General features: G+C 37.6%; 1 long non-coding RNA gene across 1 annotated transcript; it reads right to left on the bottom strand.

Moving 5' to 3' along the window:
* Positions 1–565: 565 nt before the first annotated feature.
* Positions 566–13,265, bottom strand: LOC138925275 (uncharacterized). Its single transcript, XR_011441202.1, has 5 exons — positions 13,135–13,265; positions 12,558–12,819; positions 12,147–12,452; positions 10,889–10,958; positions 566–3,640 (listed from the first exon to the last, which is right to left on the bottom strand). It is a non-coding gene; the product is annotated as an uncharacterized lncRNA (long non-coding RNA).
* Between the last annotated feature and the right edge of the window lie 526 nt (positions 13,266–13,791).

Raw genomic sequence — 13,791 nt, forward strand, 5'->3', positions numbered from 1 at the left:
TGGTCCTGGGCTAAGCCTGCCCCAAGGAAGGAAAGTTGGTTTTTTTCCAAATCTCACAGAAGGGACTGGTGAGTTAGCAGTGTCTCTGCAGGAGGCAATGATTCCATTGTTTCTTGGAGACTGGAAACTATTTGGACTAATTATAATAATCTCAGTAGTATCATGATTTGTCAGTGAAATGAGAGTCCTTTGCGTTCTTCTTCATCCGTGTGCCTCTTGCTCCTGGGCCCTGGTCATAATGGTATCTTTTAAAAGTGTATTTGTTACCACTGAATTCTAGAGGGAAAGAGCAGCCGTTTCGCTTTCTCTACATTTATCATCTACGCTTTTGCATTGAAGTGCTCTTCCAGAACTCGGGTTCCTGCCTGCAGGCAGAACTGCATCTCAGCATTTGTTCACGTCATTTAATTGTCTAGAGAGAGACCTTGTAAGGATGGCTACCTTTAATGGACAGATATTTTTGCAAAATCTAATTCTCAATTTTTCCTGAATTGGGAATACATCAGTTGAACAGATTACTTTTGCATTCTTTCTGAGCTTTTCAAAACCTTTATCTTTTGGGGTATTTTTGGTTCTTATTTATTGTTTTACTGCATATAATTTTGATCTTTACTTGAAACTCTTAGCTCCCAATTGCCTACTTTTGAATGGACTCATACAAACAAAAAAATAACAGTCACACAAGGGTGGCAAAAATTCTGCAAGGGTCATAAGACGGAATACATTTCTCTGCAAAGGAGAATCAACATTTAGGTGGGAACATGTGTGCTTAAGATGCTTTGTCTGAGGAGTTGTTCTGCCAGGATCTGGTTTAAATTGTATGTCCCTCAGAAGACCAGTATTTTAATTCCTCTTTTGCCTCTCTGATTTTTATTTTCACTTTTGCTTGTGCTTTAAAGTTTCTAAAATTTGTGCTTTACAGCTCCTAATCTCCTGATAATCCAACTGCCAAGGTCTATGAAGAAAGACTAAAAACCACACATGCACAGAAATGCACACAGACCCACTGGGAGGGTGCTGCTGTGTGCTGTCTATTCGTTTTTGCTTCTGGAAGGTTCTTTCTCAGAGCCCATCTGCTTCCTGCTCCACCTGAAACAACAGCATCAGCATCTCAATATTCTTTCCAAATCAGCCCAGATCTAAACACAGATTGTAACCGAGCAGGCAGCCAGTCTGTCAAGTACCCAAACCACTTACCAGGACCAAAATCTGTGAAATTCACTTACCTTGTCATTGGGGATATGAGGCCTCTGATGACTCCAGTAAGGAGTAACACCTGTTCTATTTTGACTCTTTAGAACTTTTCATCAATGTTACATTTTTAAATGACTTTATATTGGGGAGGATTGTCTATTCTAAATCCTTCTTTGATGACTTTTCAGGACACTGTTGCTTTTCTGATGGGTTTCTTTAAAGAATTTTGTGGGCCTGCCTTCCTATATGGAAAGCGTACAAGCAATTTGCATTCTGGTTCTACAGAGGTATTGATCAGGAAACAGTCAACAGAGAGTCTTACCTTGGGTTTTCAATAATCCTGCATCAATACTCATTCTATTAAAGATGTTTGGTGTTTTCTCCCCCTTCAGAGTTATACATTCACTAGACTGGAGTTTCATATGCTTGAGAAGAGACAGCTGGTTCTAAGAAACTTACTGAATTAACTTTCCAGAAAATGTTTACTGAGGATCTACCCTGGGGAGCAAACTCTGGGTTGTTACCTTTATGAGATTACGGTCCAGGGAAAGATGTCGACATTAATCAATACTTGAAAGTCTCATCAGTGTTTTGCAGAAGTAATTGGTCTCCATGGAGGAGGGAGTGCTGACTAGTCTGAGGTCAGGGACGGCTTCCTAAGGCTTTGGGAGGAGAAGGAACTCACAGTTAGTGGCGTGAGAGGACCCCTCCAGGCTTAGGGAGGAGCATATGCCTCAAAGCTTCTGATGTGGGGAGAGTGTGGCCCCATACGAGAGAGAAAAAAATAGGATGATAAAGTCCAAAAGTTACCAAAAGAAGTAACTTTTTTTTTTTATTCCAGTGCTGAGAGGTAAGAAATTTTCTATAGAAAAAGATTATGAAAGGAAGAAACTTCTTAATTTTCATAAACTTTCAATTATAGAATCAGATATCCATTCATGAGAGATTTGTATATTTTGATTTAGTTCAAATGCTACAACTTGATTCAGTAAACTTTTTTATTTCAACATACTTTGCTGCTTTGACTTTCCTAGTTGCTAATGTCATTCCAACTCCCACACTTAGCAATCCGCGGCTGTGCCTCTTAACAGCTTGTCCTATACATCAATCTATAGCAAATTAAAGCTAAATCAATCTTACCTAATCTATTTGTCCAGGAATTTAGATCTGAATAAGGTGGGGAAGTCTGTCTCCATATCCTCTCATGTTCTATTTCCTTCTCTCTCATTATCTTCTGCTAAATATTCTCCTCAACTAACACTGCCTTCAGTTTTCACAGGGTGTTTCTGCTACCGACTCTTTTCTTTGCCTCATCTGCTACTTACTTACAACTCTGTTCTCTCAGCTTCTCAAAGCATGGTGGAGGGAAGGAATGTTTCCAACTCATTCTGTTGTCCCCGCACAGTCTGGAAAGTGTTAGATGTTTAATATACACACTCATCTTTTTTCCTGAAATGTCAGTGAGAACTCTTTCTTCCTTCTCCCTCTTTTCTTTCAGGAGGGTTATTTAAAGGAAGCTCATGCGAAGACAGGGATTTCTCGTTTTAGTCTCTGCTTTATACCTACTCCTTAAATTAGTATCTGGCGCATAGTGGGCATTAAATATTCACTGGATTAATGAATTATTTAATTAATTTAATGTTCATATTTTCTAAAGCGGTGTATAGGAATTCAGAAAACTTGAACGTTGATGGTAGTACAATGAAATTATATGAAAAATTTTAAGGCAAAAACTAAAATGACAATTTACTTTCAAATACTTTACTGTTATTTAGCAAATTCTATGCCCAGTGTAACTTTTCACTACTTGCTGCACATGCCTTATATAGTTGAAGTTACTGTTGAGTAATTAAAATATAACTGAATAAATAACATTTTAATTCAACATCAGACTGCTATGAGATCCTTAAGTGACTACATTTGCTGATGATGTTGGCTACGGTCCAAATGCAAAATATCAGGGTTATTAAATGTACTTGTTGGCATTTAATCTGCTAATTATTGTTTAAAGAAAAAGTCCTTGACATTTCAAGAGTTATTTCAAATCATTGCTATGACAGTGTGCTACACTTTTTTTGGCAAGGAAATCACATACAGCTATGACAGCAGAAATCAAATGACTATTATCACTTAAACAGAATAACTTCCTATGGAGTAACAGCCCGTGCCAGTAAGAAGGCAGAGCAAGAATCCCTCTGGCATGAGAATCACTCACTGTCGTTTCAGGCAGGGCAGTGCGCTCTTGGAGTAAGGCAATCAGAGGACCACTTCAATGCGGGACGAGTGATGGATTAGTAAGAAGGTCTGGACTACTTGCAAGAAGGTCTCGTCTGCAACCAGTGAAGCAGGAATGGCTGTGCAGAAATCGTCCTCTGATATCTCAGTTGTCTTCCCAGGGTTATGGCCAGTGGTCAGATATGTTCTCCAGCACAGGATTAGACAGAAGCTTTCACAATCAAAAGGAACATATGCTAGCTTTAGAAATTCAACATGTATCAATAAAAGTACTCTTCAGCCGATATTAATCAATTGCAAACATAACGAACTTTTTTGTATTCTTATTCAACTAAAAAATACGCTAAAAATAAGACAACCGGGATGATGTGAATACTGAGTAGATTTTGATGATGCTGAGAAATTCCTGTTTCCCTTATGTAAGTGTGATGATGACATTGTTGCTCTGTCTTTAAAATGATCCAATTGTTTTGTGATTCCCACTGACATGTTTACAAATAAAATGATAGGATATGTGGGATTGGCTCCACAATGATCCAGGAAAGGGCTGGGGAGTAGGTGTAGGTGTGAATGAAACATGGTTGGTGTTGAGGCAACAATCCTGAAAACTAGGTGACGGGTCCCTGTGGTTCACTAGGTATTTTTCCTCCTTTCATCTATGCTATGCTTCTCTATAATAATAATTTAAAGCAAGTAATAGAAGCAAAATTCTCTTTTATATGAAACAGAAAGTTGAGTAAGGAGAAAAGTATGTTTTTCACTGTAAGGGTAAAGATAAGTTAAATCAGCTTTCTCTTCTCAACCTATGCTGCATATAGTAACAGAGCTACCACTTTGAGGCAAATATTTTTATATTTCTTCTGTAATGTTTCCTTCCCAACTATATTTTCAGTTCATTTAAGGAAGCTACTTTCTTTTAAAATTCTTTTGTATTCTCTACAATGTATAAAAGCAACAAGCGTATACTTAATATTGAAAATTTGCTGTTTAATTTATTAATAATTTTTTGACGAGGAAAGGTAAAGTAAAATGGAAATTTCTGTCTGCAGTACTCAGAGTATTCAAATTAAAACTCAAGACAAGGCCAGTGGAGGAAAACAGTAAGCAGATGAAAACTCATGAAGGATTTTAGTTTAGCAAACTACCCCAAGGCAGAGAGCAGTAAACAAAACAGAAGAGAAACCTCGAAAAGAAAGGTAGTTTGTCAAAGGAAGAAATGTAAGCAGAGTGAGAGACAACTGAGTGGGGGACGCAAGAGATGATAAAAAACACAACTGGAGAAATGGGGAGAAAAAGTTTATTTAATTCCTACTATGTACCAGGCACTATTTAAAGAAGTAGGTCTATAGTAGAAAATAAAACAAAATTTGTATCTTAGTGGAACCTTTATTGAAGTATAATTGGCAAATAAAGTTATAAGATATTTACAGAATAAAACGATGATTTGATATGCATGTACATTGTGAAAGGATTTCCGCCATCACGTTAATTAACACATCCATCCCCTCACATGTACAACTTTTTTTCCCCCTTGGTGAAGAATATTTGACTTCTACTCTCTTAGCAAATTTCAATTATCCAATATAGTGTTATCAACTAGAGTCACCACGTTATACATCAGATCCTCAGACCTTATTCATCTTAGAGCTGAAAGTTTGCACCCTTTTATCAACCTCTCCCCACCCCACCCCACCCCACCCCAAGCCCCTAGCAACTACTTTTCTACTCTCAGTTTCTGAGAATAGAAAATTCAACTTTTTGTTGTTTTAATATTCCACATATAAATGATACCATGCAGTATTTGTCCTTCTCCAGCTTATTGAACTTAGCACAATGCCCTCCAGGTTTATCCACGTTGTGACAAATGACAGGATTTCCTTCTTTGAGGCTGAATAATATTCCGTTGTGTGTGTGTGCATGTATTTATATATCACATCTTCTTTATCCATTCATCCCTTGAGGGACACTTAGTTTGATTCTATACCTTGGCTGCTGTGAGTGATGCTGCAATGAACATGAGAGTGCAGATATCTCTTTGAGATCATAGTTTCATTTCCTTTGATACATGTGCAGAAGGGGGATTGCTAGATCATATAGCAGTTCTATTTTTAATTTAAGGAGCCTCCATACTGTTTTCCATAGTGGCTTCACCAATATACACTCCAACCAACAGTGCAGACGGGCTCCCTTTTCTCCACATCCTCACCAACAGTTGTAATTTCTTGTCTTTTTGATAATAGCCATTCTGACAGGTCGGAGTTGATATCTCCTTGCGGTTTTGATTTGCGTTTCCCTGATGATTCACGATGTTGAGCAGCTTCCCATGTACCTGTTGACCATGCGTATGTCTTCTTTGGGAAAATATCTATTCAGGTCCTTTGTTATTTTTTGAGTTATTTGGTTTTCTACTATTAAGTCATATGAGTTCTTTGTATATTTCAGATATTAATCTCTTATTGGATATGTAGTTTAAAAATACCTTCTCCTAGGGGCTGGCCCCATGGCCGAGTGGTTAAGTTCGCGCGCTCTGCCGCAGGCAGCCCAGTGTTTCGTTGGTTCGAATCCTGGGCGCGGACATGGCACTGCTCATCAAACCACGCTGAGGCAGCGTCCCACATGCCACAACTAGAAGGACCCACAATGAAGAATATACAACTATGTACCGGGGGGCTTTGGGGAGAAAAAGGAAAAAATAAAAAATCTTTAAAAAAAAAAAATATCCTCTCCTATTCCATAGGTTATCTTTTCATTTTGTTGATTGTTTCCTTTTCTGAGCAGAAGCTTTTTAGTTTGATGTAGTCCCACTTGTTTATTTTGCTTTTGTTCCCTTTGATTTTGGTGTCAAATCCAAAAAATCATCACCAAGACCAATGTCAAGAAGCTTATCCCCTCTGTTTTCTTCTAGGAGTTTTACATTTTCAGGTCTTACCTTCAAGTATTTAATCCATTTTGAGTTGATTTTTGTGTATGGTGTAAGACAGTGGCCCAGTTTCAGTCTTTTGCATGTGGCTGTCCAGTTTTTCCGACACCATTTATTGAAGAGACTGTCCTTTCCCCATTGTATTCTTGTCCCCTTTGTCAAAAATCAATTGACTGTCCTTTCCCCATTGTATTCTTGTCCCCTTTGTCAAAAATCAATTGACCTCATATGCACGGGTTTATTTCTGGGCTCTCTATTCTGTTCCATTGATCTCTGTGTCTGTTTTTATGACAATATCATATTCTTTTGTTTACTGTAGCTTCGTAATACAGTGTGAAATTGGGGGTGTGATGCCTTCAGCTTTGTTCTTTCTCAAGATTATTTACCTGCCAAACATCACATAACTAATAAGTATAGGAGTGAGGATCAATATGGTAGCCTGGATACCAGTAACATTCTCTTTTCTCCTTTAAGATTCTTTTTCTTTAAAGGTGGCTCATTTGCCCATCTGCTATGTGCAAATATATGCAAGTGGTTTGTCTTTCTTTTTTCTGTGTGAGCCTTGAGTGAGGGAGGCAAGATGAGCAAAACTAAAAAAGTAGACCCAGCCATAGAGGGCCACTCAAGCAAAAACTTACTTTTCAACAGTGGTGGTTCTACTTGGTGCTTCGTTACTGCTGGGGGCACTGCAGTTCAGCTATGAAGTCTGGCCCATTCACTGCACCTTTCCAACCATGCTTATCTGTAAGATGAATGACCTTCTAGCTTCTGATTCTGTGAATCTACACTATTTCCCACAACTGCCTGTGTCAGGCCTGCTCGGGCCTGTTTAGTCTTTTACCTCTCAGATTTTGCAAAGCACAGATAAGCCCTCTGTTCAAATTAAGTGGTGATAATGATCAGTTCAGGCAATTATTAGATAACGTACATCACAACTGAGCTTCCCTCTGAAGTTTCCTGATGGGGGGAGCATATATTAGTATATGAAAAGTGGACAGAAAGTAGTTCTTTGTAAAAATAGTTTATGCTTTCTCCTGGCTTGGCTAATTGAGAGATCATGCATGAAATCAGTGAGATGCATCAGATAACCTCTTTGCTTCTCTTTGAGATAAAACCAGGTATATCTTTGTAGTGCCTAGGACAATTGGTCACTTTTATTGGAGAGGGAGATGATTTTTGAAACTATGTAGAATTTGAATGTACCTTCAAGTTGTCTGTGGAGCTTTAAAAATCTTGATGCCCTAGGATGACCCAGATCAATTATTTTAGAATTTCTTAAGGTGGAACTCAGGCACCTGATACAGTCAAGTCTGAGAACAAATGACAGAGTGAACGGCCCATTCATTAACGGAGTTCCCGCTTCTCAGTAAGCTTTAGTACTGCATCTAAGATGCTATGCTTGTTATTTGTTCTCTTACCACCACTTAGAGTCTCTAGAACTTGATCAGTTCATCTCTCCATTCTGAGCAGTTCCCCGTCTAGAAGCCTGAGATGATGCCGTGTTTCCGTCGGAGTGGCTTTTGGTGTTAAGTGAGTTAACATACAGGTAGTGCATGTCACATTATCCAGCACATAGTAATCACTAATGAATAGAGGCTAATGAATTGATTTCTCTTCTATGCATCTGGAATTAGTCTAGTTTTGTACCTTGAAATAACTGAGAAAATGGTCACGTAATTTTTTGTATTCTGTGGTTCAGATGACGAATCCAGGTTGAGAAATACTCCTGCAGTGGATAGTTTTTCCAGGCTTTGAAATCAGGCAATGCTAGATTTAAACTGATCCACCCACCTACATCTTTGTGTCCTTGGAAAAGTTACTTTATAGTTGAGCTAACTGAAGCCCAGAAAGGTTAACTGGAGACAGTAAGACTCTCCGGGTTGTTGTAAGAAATAAACTAAATGTAAGTGCATAACATAGTACATGACGTGTAGCAAGTTCTCATGACATTAGCTATTATTATGTTACAATAATTGTAAACGTGTGCTTTTAGATTTTTTTTGGCCAATGCAATTAATCAAGCTAGTGTTATAGAACTGAAATAATATTTGGCAAAAGGGTAATAGGAATACAGGAAAAGGAAGATGAGACAAGTTGTGGCTTTTTTCTTTACTTTTTGACACTCAACATTGTTTACTTTTCCTATCAGTTGAGTGAGTGAAGATGGTTTGAATAATAAAATTAACTGGTTAGACAAAAAGAACTATCTGACACCATTATAGCCAGTGAGGAGTGTACATCATTTAAGATATTAGCCAATCCACCACAACAGTGGGCACATGACACTGGAATACTGAATTTGTAGAACTGACTTGTATAAAGATATGAAAATAAGTGTTCCTAGTAGACATAGATATGGGTAGGTATTTTTAGTTTCTAGAATTGACTAAGACATTTCCCTTTCAGACAGTTTACAAGGATGCTAAAGCTTTTTCTTCTGCACTGAAGCTCAATACAGTTATTTTTTTTACAGCAAAAGGTTGATTACAAGCTATTAAAACCTTCTCCAATTTTAAGAAATGGTTGATTTCTTCTTGTATAGATTATAATTTTTGTTGTTTATTATATTGAGTGAGTTACAAATATTTTTTGCCTTTGGAAATAACAGATTTGCTGAATTTGCTAAATATTCATTGCATAATGCATTTATTTCCAAATTAGCAAATCAAATATGATAATAACTTCTCAGTCATTTTTGGAAATTTAATTGCATCTTGATTTGTCACAAGATTGAGTAAAGTGTTTCCTATTAAAGTGCTAGGAGCTAAGAGTTACACAGTCCTGAAAAGTTCTGCTCATTGTCCTGAAGTGATAAACTAGCGAGTTGCAAACCAGGCTTGTGTTCTCATTCGTGGTGACCAGTGGAACAAGGCTCTGAGAGAGGCGCTGAGGCCCTGGACTTCCCCAGTAAAACTCTCCTGAGGCTGGTGAGTTTCACGCTCAGCACTTGTCCTGTACTTCTGTGCTATTTCCTCCATTTTGTTCGTTCTTTTTTTCAAACTTATTGAAGAGGTGAAACAACAGTGCAAAGAACTCCCTGTAATCTTTATCCAAGTTCCCTAAATATCAACCCTTCACCACGTTTGCCTTTCCTTCTCTCCTTCTCCTTCCCCGCTTCCCTTTCCCCCTCTTTCTTCTTCTCTCCCTTTCTCTGCTGTTGAGGAAATACAATTACAAACCAAAATCTCCTCCCAGCCTAGAAAACCTCTCCACAAAGGTAGAAGACAAAGAAAGTTCTATCATTGAATAAGCATTAATCTGGAATGGGGTGCTCTTCACAGGCAATCTGCTAAGAGATTACCTAGACAGGAAGACACCTCACCCTTCTATCTGGCCAAGGAGTACAATCCATGGCAACCTGGAGCAGGGACCCACCCCAGGTGCCTCCTGCCCTCCCATAGGATGTGGGAGTAGGGAATCTGTCTTCCTGGATGATGACATTCCAGAGATGGTTTCCAGGTCCTTGAGAAAGACATTGCTGGGTCTTAACTCTGACAAGAGTTTTATTTAACTTCCGAAAAGTTTTACATAAAATTCAGTGATACTGAGAATGAGCTTAGAGGACAGGAGCTCTAAAGGGCACACTCTATGAAAAGGGAGGAAGGAAGCCTCTTCCCTTATTTTCAACTGTGAGAGTTAAGCCTCTTATTGTTCATTTGTAGTCGCCCTTAAAATACACGTGATTATAAATTTGTTACTGAATCTTTTCAGAGTAAGTACAGATATCTATATTTGCTAATCTGCTTAATCCTAGAATATACAGAAAGGAGTTTGAGACTTGCTGGCCTATACCACTGAAAAAGCACACCTGCTGTCTATCCAGAATTCAATCTTATTAATATAATATTAATATTATATTCAAAAGATACTTTCTTTTTCTCCCCCTTCAGTGAGGATTCATGTGAAGTATAGTTTGATTCATTTGTTTTCGTGTCTTTAGGATTTTTACCCAATCTTGTTGATTTTTAAAAATTAATAATTTTTGACTATGTGAAACGTTAATGTGGTTCCAAAAGTCAGAACTGCGCGGAAGGTGTATTGAGAGAAACGTGTCACCCTTCCACCCAATCTCCCTGGTCTCTAGTTTTTTCTTCGTGTGTTTCTTTGTACAAAAATGAGTAGATATCTGTGTATTTTCCTAGGTCCTCTTGTTTCTTACAAGAATAGGTAGTATACTAAAGATACTCTTTCTTACTTTGCTTTTTCACCTAACTTTGTGTATCCTAGATATTGCTCTATATTGGTTCATAGACTCTTTCTCATTATCTCTCTTTTTTAAAAAAGAAATGTAGTACTCCATTGTGTGGATGTACCAGCTTCTCCAACTCCTTCCCAATATAAGGCCACATGGGAGATGACAGACAGTTACAAGCAACGCTGCCATGAATAACTGCGCAGATGTATTTTTGTATTATCGGGCATATCTTTAGGGTGAATTCCTAAAACTTGGGTTGCTGGACAAAAAGGCAAACACTTGTATGGTTGAGTTAGATATTACCAACGCCCCTCCAAGCAGGCTGCACAAATTTGAATTCTCACCAGCAACAAAAGAGAGAGTGCCTGTTTCCTTGTAGCCTCGCCAAAATTTGTACTTCTCGAGGTTGCCAATCTGATTAGCGAAAGGAAAAGAAAACTTTTGTTAGGATAGTCTCAATTTTTACTTATCTGGTATACTATTACAGGAGTTCAAAGTATTTTCAGATATTAAATGCTTAAAATATAATTTGATAGTTAATGAATGATGTATTTGAAAGCAACTTTACCAATTATTTATTATTTTCTACTTTAAAAAGTCAAACCACATGCGCTTCTGCCACCCCCTGCCTGGGCAGTATCGCATTCCCTGTGTGTGGCGTCATCTTTGATGTCCTTTGTGATCATTTGGACTCTATATGAAAAACTCTGCCTGGAAATTGATTCTCAGTTTCACAGAACACTATTAAGACTACAGTGGGAAAGGCTACCACTTGTGTTTTTGATGTGTTCTTGAATCATAAATGTCATATTATCCTGGCCCTTTTCTGGTTTGTAGAGTCAACGGCAGAACCAGGACATTTTCTATTTGTCATCTAGATTCTTGTCTAAATTTTTAAAATTATATTTAGAAAAAATAATGGTTGACTTTTAATACTTCATTGCTGGATATTTTGCTAAGTTCTTTATGTTCATGATCTCATTTGAATCCTCACCATAATTCTATAGAGAAGTTTATTTTTAAACATATAAAGTAAGTTTATTTCTCGAGGATCAGAAAGTTCCAGCAGAACTCTTGCTGACCCGGGATTGAAGGATTGACCACCGACTATACCACTAAGCAGTCTCGTAAAGCCACGGTCGTTGGCTGGGTGTAGTTCATCTATTTAAAAGAAAACAGCAATCAGCTCCATGTGAGCTGAAGGTGAACCTTTGTTTAAAAATCACATTGTCAATGACAGTAAGCTCTTCAGGGATGAAAAGTCAGTAAACCCCACTCTTGCATGTTTGAGTGATGGGAGTAAAGCAAACTTACTGGAAGTAAAAGCCAAACTAAAAAAAACTCCAAAGAATTCCCCAATACAAAGCTTTTCAGCACGGCCCTGGGTAGAACCCAATGCACAGAACTGTTTCTTCTCTCTGTGCTGTACTCATGTTGACCAAATGTAATATGTGTCTAAATTAGGCTTCATATTTACAGACAGATCATTTAAAAAATCATAGCTCAAGTATTATAAGAGTGAAATTACAAACCTTTAGGAATAATTTTATTAGCAAATAAATGGCACCTGTGTGACAATACTGTCATGTGAAATGAACGTACCTCCGAGTCATCCTCCCTGACTGAGTCTGCTCCTCTTCAATGGAGCCGAAATCAGAGTCGGCTATTTTAATCTTTCACGTGGCTGCCTTCCCAGGCATGTCAAGTACTCTCCAATTTTAGGTTCATCAGTCCAAATCTCTTTTGCAGTAGTTGTTCATTTTAGGCCTTATAAGCTAGCAGAGATGCCTGTCACAAAATAGGAATGGATGCTCCTTTTCCTTCCTCCTTTTCCTCTCATTGCAGCTGTTATTCCTGGAAACTTGATGCATTCAGGATATCTATTGCACGATTTACCTCCTACACAAGCTGGTTTCATGCATGAAAAAGCAAAAAGCTTTGTTTAAAATATTGTAAGTGGAATGAACTTATAGTAAGTGCTAAATTCTCTTGTTATAGATAAGGTATATATACCTGTCTTGGATCTCAAAAAAAAAAAAAAGTCCCTAATCTTTTCTTTTTGTCTTTAAACAATACAAGTTCCTCATGAAACGTGACAGGCAGGAGAAACATGCAATCTCACTTCTGCAGAATGAAATTCAATAGAGAATATTTTTGTAGTAGATTTTACACCCACGTAGGTCACCACAAGCCACCCCTTCTGGGGGTTTAATTTAAATTTTCATTGTCATCGTTTTTAAGCTTCTTTCTGTAGAAAATGATAACCTTGCAAATCCTGTAATAAGAGATAGATTACTAACGTTTATGTAAGAAAATTCAGAGACTATTCTTTCTGAAGTAATCAGAATTCTGTGTTATCTAAACATTTAATACCATAAAATTTATGTAGCTGAGAATCAATCCGTGTAACTTTGAATTTGAAGTATGTGAATTTGAACTATTAACTTTCTTAATATCAACAAATATTTTATTGAAAATCTACTTAGTTTGAGGAATGGTAGCATCATGATTTATATATTTACCATGCACAGATTTATTTTCCAAAGCATTATTTTACAAACATGCAAACTCTCCTTGAAGCAACACCTACCCCATCTTGTCCTAGGTCAGCAGAAGATACAGATTTCTGATTTCTCCCCCATAACTGAAAAGCTAATGGGCAGATTTCCATGAGGTTATGGCTTGGTTAGTGAGCAAAACATTGACTTGAGAAGTCACAAGCTAGAAGAAAATATAAATGAAATAGAAGTAGTTGTTATTTTTTACTTTCCGTGGAATTCTAATAGAACATCATTAGCCACTTTACCAGCTCCTGTCTCTGTTGCTTTTAGTCACTCGCTGCCTTTGAGTTGCTATAGCTGTGGACAGTCATTCTTTAGGGCTTAATTATCAGTTTGGTTTCTTCTGTGACTCATTTTGCCACCTTCATACCATTCAGCTGCTGAGAGAAAAAAATATATGATTGTTTCCAACCCCCCACCTCAGAGGGGCCATCATCAGTACCCAATCCGGGCCGTGTTGGGCAGTGTGAAATCCACCTCCAATTTCTTTTGGAAAGCAGTCTCACTCAGTCCATTCTTTGAAACAAATGGAACTTTACGTGGATATCTGTGACATTTTTAAACGTTTGCTGTTAGCCAGTTTTCTGGAATTCATATTGATCAAGATTTGTATATGCTGTATATATAATATAAACATACAAAAATATTTATAATATGTAAATACATGTTTGTATAACATATATATT

Source organism: Equus caballus, chromosome 1 (genome assembly GCF_041296265.1).
Source record: "Equus caballus isolate H_3958 breed thoroughbred chromosome 1, TB-T2T, whole genome shotgun sequence".
Taxonomy (NCBI): Eukaryota; Metazoa; Chordata; class Mammalia; order Perissodactyla; family Equidae; genus Equus; species Equus caballus.